Raw genomic sequence first — 8,674 nt, 5'->3', positions numbered from 1 at the left:
CTGTTCAAATATCAGAATCACACGGTGTTAGACATATATTGTGGAAACATCGATACATAGTGAAGTTTAGATGATGAACATCTGAAGTTCACTTGATGAACATCTGGTCATTCACTAACAAAATTTTTAAACATCACACTTGCAGTATTTGGCTAGCACAATTTTTAAACCAAACTGTTGCAACCTACAATTTTTAAAAGACAGTAAACGCTAATTCTGGATATTTTTTTTTAAGTAGAGTGGCAGTTGACATGTCATGATTCCTGACAAAAAAGAAAGTTTGAAATATCAGGAAACGGATGATGCATTAGCTAATTTCCTGTAGCATTTGTTTGGTAGTTTGTTTGGTATTCACGGGGATTTCATTCTATATAGTAAATTCAGTTTTGATTGAAAAACGGTTTGATCACCAGTGAACTTCTATTTAATAGACATGGAGAGAAGTGAGTTCACTTGTGATTTTTTAGCAGTTTGATTAGTCCCAGGAAGAGTTCACATTCCTGTAAAAAAAATAGAGTAAAAATACTGGCAGACGCTTATTTATTTTTGGCAGTTGATTCGCTTGATTTTGGCGGTGTAATTTCTCACCAGTTTTCATTTCTTTTACACTGGCAAAACGCTGGCCTCCGTCGCTCCTACTAGCTTTGCCCGGGCTTCGGCAGCTGGCTGGCTCCGCCCATGGTCAGGAGTTCACTTAAAACACGCCAGGAATTCAGCTTTATACGTAGAAGTTCATTTAAATTTGGTGAGTATGTAACTCTTGCGCTGCTGTTTGTGTGGACTATGAACTACACGAGGTGCATCTAGGAGTGCTAGTTCTATAATTAATAAAGACTAGATCGTAGATAGAGGCAAGGTATTATCATTTAGGAGTACATGCTTGTCATTGCAGGCACTGCAATTATCATATTTCTGTAGGTTATTGTATAATAAAACAGAAGTTCACTCCGTTAGTGCAGGAAGTTCAGTTCTTCCCTTTTTCTATCTAAGAGTTCATCATTTCTTATTCTCAACCTTGTTTTATGTGGAAGTTTAGCTGACAACCATTTGGAACAAAATTCTAATAAGCAACATGAGCTAAAACAATCTTGCTGGCGGAATTTCCGCAAGATGATGTTACACAATTGCTATTTCCCCCCTCAATTATTCTAGCGCTTTGGTAGTGTAAGAATTCTTCTTTTACTTCGTACTTAACTAAGTTGGTCAAGTGATTTTTTCTTAATCCAAACATGGTGCGTTGATCTGATCTTTTTCTTTTTCTCAGGTTCTAGCGAGTAGTTGTGCGCTGCTTCGCTCTGCTGCTGACGCCCTTGAGATGCTCTTAGCTACTGTGCCCCAGACAGGACCGTACACCCTATGAACCACCTTCAGGACGTGCGCACGTGCGCCTTCTATAAGGCGTGAGCTCCAGCCATTGCCTGTTGACGGAGGCATGTGCCGCAGCCTTGGAGACACAAGTACTTGCCTGCCACCGATGTAGCTGCGTTTTCAAATATGTTGCAAGCGCTCACCATCTCAGTAGCAGGGGCACGTTTTTTCGCGTTACGTGTTGAACAACTGCTCGTGAAAGCTGAAACTCTTTTTCTGTGAACTTGTGACACCCCTTTCCCATGTCCAACAGAGAGCTGAGAGGTTCAGAGAGAAAACGTGATGTGAAGTTCAGTTAAGGTAGCATTGAAGTTCAGATAGCCCATCTTATGTGAAGTTCATAGACAGATGGTTTTTGAAATTTTAGTTTCTTTAGCTGAAGTCATTGAACCATACTGTGCTTGTTCCTTTTTTGTATTTTTTCCATCGAAACCCAGGAAAAAATGTATTCCCTGTAGTGTTCAGGGAATGAAACATGTACTTTGGATTTGCTGATTTTAAAACTTGGACATTGTAGAGATTTTCTATGTTCGGGGAATGTAAAATTTCCCCATCTAACGTGAAGTTCACTAAGAGTTCAAAGTTCACATTAGTACTCTGCAGCAATTAGGAGGTTCACGCATACATATGAAGTCCAAGAAATTTTGAACTTCATTTTGAGTGGTATGCTTTTATCATGTTGAAGTATGCTACAGGACCGATAGGACATGAGTACAATCTGGTAAGCGGCCTCCAATAACTTCTTTCATTTTTCCTATACTTGCTGTGCATGTGGCGGAGATGCTGTAGCTTCTTACTGCTATTATTAACCATGCTAATCTCTGAAGTAATACTATTGCCAGATTGATTCCCAGGTGATACAATGTAGAGTCGACAGAGAGGTCGGTTGATCAGGTCAAATGGTCAATGCAGGGAGGGAGGCATGATCAGTCCAGGTCAACAAGACAAGAAATCATATGCATATGCAGGGCGTAGGCACATGCATCATTGTTTGATCATATATGCAAGTGGATATTGAATGAGTATTGTATCTAGTAGACATGGGGCATGAAATTGCGGTTCAGGAGAACTGGTGTGGGTTGTTTGGCAAGTTTTTCCCTTTCATTTATATTTTCCTTTTTTGCTCTGTATAGATAACAAAAATGGAAATTTATTTTTTTCTAACCCAGGAGTTCATTCTTCATTTATATGTTGAATTTTTAAACAGAGAAAGTTCAGTTTTAATTTTGGAGCAGTTCGCTATGTTTATTATACTGTTTGAGTTAAATTAGAAGATAAAAAATGCACATGAAAATGAAAATGTGAAGTTCGACTTTATTTGTCCATCGTGGGTTTAGTATTTTTATTTCGGTATAAAAGTTCACTTTGGTAGTTGTATGATCTCTTCACTTGGGGGCGCTCTACTGCCAAAGCCATGTACTAGCTACGATTCTAGTTTTACCGAGTAGAAGTTAATGTATGAGCCAGGTTAAATTTGGTACATGTGGGTTACAATACTTCAATGCAACTAACAGGACTAAGTGCCCCCACCGAGCCAATCAAACAAGCCCGGATGAAACCCATGCAATGACCGGAATAGTTGAGAAACTTGTGTCCATTGTTTGTTCATTGAAAGTTCACTTGCTAATGTAGCGAAATTCACTCATATGTACTAGGAAGTTCATAATTTTTGGAATTTGTTTTTTGGAAGTTCACGTTATACTTGAAAAAATAGAGAAAAATGGTGTCATCACGAAGTTCACTTTTGGTCCAGGCAAAGTTCGCTCGCGTGTATTTGGAAGGCAGCGCATGCGTAGGACGTGGAAATTGTACATGCAGACATACATCGTCCCTGTGAAGTATAATTTTATTACATGACAGAAACTTTTATACCGCGATTGGAAGTTCACTAACAGATATAAAGGAAGTTCACTTCTATATTCGAGCACCTCATGCACTCTGTTTTTCTGGACGGAAATCATACACATAGAAATCGTCCGTACAACTACCGATTGCGCAAATCGACCAACTCAATGTACAATTAGCACTAATATAATTATACTAATACTCCAACATATCGCAATGCCACAACTAATCAATCTAGATGAGCCAATTTCGAAATGTTCTTGTGTCGGCGTTATCTTTACTTTTATGTATTTCTGAAATTAAACTAAAACTATTTAGAATTTGGAAAAACATTCAACATGAAAAAGATTCGCATAATCAATATCTTTTCAACGCAATATCATTTGAAATATTCCGATAAGTGGTTCGGAAATAAGCCCCAAAAGACAGTTCGAAAAACCGAGAAGTTCGAAAAACGTAATCACGTATTTTCAAATCTGCTCTTAAACTATAAAGAATTTAGAAAAGTGTTCTTCATAAAAAAGGTGCGCCTAGTCAGTACCTTTCCAACGGTATATCATACGCATCATTCCGATAAACGGTTTGAAAACTGGAACCCCAAAACTGTACAAAAATAGGGAAATCCGTGAAAACGTTATTTTGTATATTTCAAATTAGTTTTAATCAATATAGAATTTGGGAAAACAATGAACACGAAAAAGTTGTGAAATTTCCGTGCGAATCCAACGGTATATTATACGCATCAATCCGATAAGCGGTTTGAAAATCATCATGCAAATACTGTCCGCACGAACATGCAATTCTTGTATTCCGTCGAGAAGTTCACTAGGAAAACACCGGGAAGTTCAGAAAGGGTTCGAGAATAGTTATTCTCGAACCGGTTCGAGAATAGCAGACCTATATATATATATATCTCACAAAAATTATACCATTGAATTCGTATTCCAAAGAAGTTTCCAATAGTATAATTTATATGATATATATCTTATATGTTGTTAAATAAATTAGTAGTCAAAGTTTTTTCTCGAAATGTGCAATACCCCTATAAACGGGTATGGAGAGTAGATTAATGCTTCAATGGGAAAGTCTGGAACAATGGTGTGGAAGTTGCATTGTTCTGGGTTGTATAGCACTCAGTGATAAAAACACGAGGGCTAGGCGACGCTTAAGAATGCTTAGGTATTGCAGGACGGACAAACGCATCGCCTAAGACATAATCGGAACTCTAGGCAGAACAACCAAGAAATTATTTTCCCCAATAAAAACTAATGTCATATTTCACTGACGAGCCAAGTGGAGCATATTCTAATGGTAGTTGCTAGTAATTTAGTCATTTACATTCCCGAAATTAATATGTATTCACATGTAATAAATCATATACACCATTTATGCTAAAAACTATATGCCCGCCTAAACACGCTTAGAGCGCTTAAGTGTCGCCTAGAGACTAGGCGAGCGCCACCAATCTCGCTTACGCCTAGAGTTTTTTTTTCAAACTTTTTTCAGTATTGATGTTTTATTACCTAAAAGATTTAAGTCTTACACCCGGCCTCTGCATAATAACGATGCACATAGCCACATAAATCTCAAACTACGAAGGATTGGCAAGATGCAACAAAGATAACTACACGCCACTGGTGATGTGGGGCCAATCCTTAGATTACGATGTCATCCATGTTGGGTTTCCTTCGTCCTAACCTCTAATTGTGTACACACCTCCGTAAACAGCTCGGGGTGCTCCACATGCTGTAGAGACTGCCATGTACGTTGTAGAGCTTTTTCCAACCTTGATAGCACTTAATCCTTATATGCAGTTTAAGATTTGGTTATGCCTTTGTTTATGTATCTTCGGTTTGGAAACTCAAAATACTATCTAGGACCGAAGTATTTTTATGGCTAGTCTCACAAAATAAAATCTTGACAAGGGATAATCTGTATAAAAGGCAACATATTGCTGATACATTTTTAAAAAACAAGGTATATCTTACACATCTTGTCTGCTGTGTAGCGAAAATGAATATTGCAAGCATTTACTTTCTTTAGTGTGATGTGATTAAGATAATATAATTGTTGGCTGTACTGATCTCCATGACTATGAACCGATTGCCAAGTATTGGGTTAGCAATGGGAAGATTTATGTTAAGAATATGTTCACAACAGTTTTGATGTGGTTGACTTGGAAACTGGGTATTAAGTTAATGACTTAGGCCGCGTTTGGTAGGCTGTGAGGGCCTTTTTTGCATAGGCTGGTTGTCCGCAGGCCGTCGTGTTGTTGCATTGCACGGTTCTTAAAGCAGTGTTTTGCCTGCATCCGAAGAAACGCCCGAATCAGCAGTTTCTCCAGGAACAGGCCCGTTCTTTTTCCTCCTGCGTTAGATCGATGCAACTTGTGAATGTGGACTCGGTTACTCACTACTCCACATACACTCTTCTCAAATCAACGCAATCACACTCCGAATCAAAATAAGTTGTACATAAAAAAAGATGCGTGCCGATGATATGAATCAATTCCCACAATCGGTTTCGAGTTTCGTCAGTCGCAAATCGTGAATTTCATGTATAAATTTTTAAGCGATTTTTTTCAAATTCGTCGCACACGCTCAACCGTTTATGATTTCCTTTCAGGAGTAGGTTCACCTCACCATTCCGCATAATTTTAATGTTGACAGATTTTTGTTTCGGTGTACATGATAAAAGACTCACAAGTATACTGTAATCTGTACGTATGTGTGAGTAAGGTTTGGTGTACTTTTGCTCAACTTCTCGCTTTCCGTTTTCACGGACGGCGATGTGGTGATGATATGTGAGAAGTGAGAGGTGATTATCCATGGTGGTGGCGGCATGGTGATGTTCGTCTTCGTGGTCGGCGACGTGGTGATGCTTATGACCGGCGTGACCGACGTTGTTATGGTAGTATTCAGCTTCGTGCTCGGCGACATAGTGATGCTTGTGACGGGCATGAACGGCGGTGTCATGGTGGTGTTCGTCTTCGTGTTCGGTGACGTGGTGATGCCTGTGACCGGCGTGACAGGCGGTGTCATGGTGGTGTTCGGTGACATCGTCGGCGACATTGTAATGCTTCTGACGGGCGTTACCGGCGGTGTCATGATGTTGTTCGTCGACGTGGTGATGCCTGTGACGGGCGTGACCGGCGGTGTCATGGTGGTGATGGTTATGGTATGTGATAGGCAGTAATCCATGATGGTAACCGTGTAGGTGTAGGAAGTGGCGGTGTCATGGTGGCGACGTTCTTGTTGTGCTACACCGAAAGCTTCTTCCTATCATATTCAGCCCAGTCTTAGGCACGCCGCCGTGGCCATCGTCGGCGAGAGTGGCATGGTGGTCTGCCCGCGCACCGGCGTGGTGCCAGGCTTCGTGACAGCGGCGTCAAGCTTTATGATAGGTGAGGAGGTGAGAGGTAAGGTCATCATAGAGATAAGTGGTGAGGCTAAAGCTGGGCTCGTATGAAATCAAATAGACTGAGCCATTCGTTTCTGCTGGCACAGGCAGCCAAACGAGTGACGTTTTCTGGCCCATGGTCCGTTCTCAACGAGCAGACACTCCCATCTCGCTGGTGCAGTCATGCAAGAAATCCGCCCAGCTAGCCTACCAAACGGGACCTTACATTTTGGTCGGGCACCTTGATAAAAAGAAATAGTATAAATTTTTTCATGAACTGGCTATAACTAAAGAATTCAAGTAAGTAAAAGGTGATTAGGATATTTTTATAACAAAAAAAAAATGAGACTGGTTGCGGGTTATGTGGCGGCAAATGTTTGATGTGTTAAAAAAAAGTTGAGGATCTTATATCCCAAGAAGAACATCAAGATGATGGACAAATACCTGAAACTCTTAGCAGAAAACGCGACAAGAACTTCCCGGCTCAGTTGGCGCTGAAAAAGAGAAGGATCCTGCTGGTGACAGCTCCGTGGACACCCGAAGGTTCAGTGTCTTTCTGGTGATGGAAGTTCCAAAACGTTCCTCTTGATATGAGTTTAACTTGGTCAGTTTGGCTAGTTAGCCTGCTGGCAGGAACATAAGAACCTCAACTTTATTGCTTCATTGTGAGAATGAATGGAACATGGCGGGATCCTTTTGATCTAAAACAGGATCGATGCTCCTGGAAGGATCCTGTTGGATTGTTGGATGAGGACGCAGTTTTGTGCTAGCTTGCAACACTCACACCAGGAACTAAACAGTTGGATATATAGTTAGCTGTTTGGTGCCATCTTCCGTGAGACATGGCACGGTCGCGATAAAGGCACATGCATACGCAAATTATGCATGCAATGGAACGCAAGATAGAAGTGAGTGTAGCTTTTAGGCACGATCCATTTCTGCAAAGCAAAGGAATAGAAGCATATCCTTTTCTGCAAGAGCTGTAGCTAGTACAAATCTTGCTGGGTGCGATTGCCTGTCACTTGTTTCCAAGAGGCATGTGTGATGTCTGTTGATCATCTTCATTTGGTTTGGAGAATGATCATCTCATAACTAAGAAAGTTTTCTTTGTCACTGCCCTCCCGTCACTTGATCCGTATATGGCGGACATCCATTAAATTCATCATTAACACCACGCATGCCTTGGATTTTTATTTTTCTTCACCCTGCAGTAACTCGAAACCGAATCTCACTTGGTATGCAGTTATGCACCCTGCACAGGTGTGTTCAGGGGAGGATCCAGGATTTGAGCATAGGAGAACGAAGAAGATGTTGACCATAGTGTTGAAATATGTTCGAGTTTCGCATGTTAGTAGTTGCTGTCGTCATGTTTAATATTCTGTAATTAATCATGAAAATTATGCCTAATTATCCAACACATAGAAGAGATACAATTTAAAATATATGCCTTGTTTTCGACTCTACCTTGGCCTGGAATTTTGACGGATGACTCGGTCTTTTGTTCAAAGTTTCATATTGGGAGTGAATTCATTATGTACCTTGGGTTTCCATAAAACCTCTGCCTCCTCGGTTAAATTTGTATTTCTAGCCGTAAAATTGGGGGATGGACCAAAGGGCTTAAAATAATTACTAATTCGTAAAAATTCTACTATTACATAATTATAACCAGTACACCAATCTAATACATGCTACTATCGAATCAAACTAGCAAGTAGCAACTATTAGATTCGATAATAAAAACTAGCAAGTAGCAGCTGCAATACGTATATATACTATAATACCTTTGAGCGGTCAGTTTAGGAATTGGGTGGCACATAGACGACGCGAGAGGCATGCCTTCACAGCTTCGCTAATCGCCGACGATCAAGTCGCGTGTCCTGGCGGGGGAGACGACGGTGATGCTCGATCATGAATACATACTAGATGGACCTCGCGCGTCCTGCCGCGCCGTTCTTGCTACCATAATTTATACTCTCAAATTTCAAGACCTTCTAAATTTCATACCGTAGTTTAATTACTTCCCGATTTCAAGACCTGTGAATTTGGCTGATACAGCTACCTC

At 40.5% G+C, this 8,674-nt stretch overlaps 1 long non-coding RNA gene across 1 annotated transcript; it reads left to right on the top strand.

Annotated features, from left to right (window-relative positions):
* Positions 1-259: 259 nt before the first annotated feature.
* LOC127304870 (uncharacterized) lies at positions 260-2,573 on the top strand. Its single transcript, XR_007853564.2, has 3 exons — positions 260-745; positions 1,265-2,089; positions 2,211-2,573. It is a non-coding gene; the product is annotated as an uncharacterized lncRNA (long non-coding RNA).
* The last annotated feature ends 6,101 nt before the right edge of the window (positions 2,574-8,674 follow it).

This window comes from Lolium perenne, chromosome 5 (genome assembly GCF_019359855.2).
Source record: "Lolium perenne isolate Kyuss_39 chromosome 5, Kyuss_2.0, whole genome shotgun sequence".
NCBI classification, from domain to species: domain Eukaryota; kingdom Viridiplantae; phylum Streptophyta; class Magnoliopsida; order Poales; family Poaceae; genus Lolium; species Lolium perenne.
Note: the sequence above shows the minus strand (reverse complement) of the source record. Positions and strands in the feature narration are given on the sequence as shown.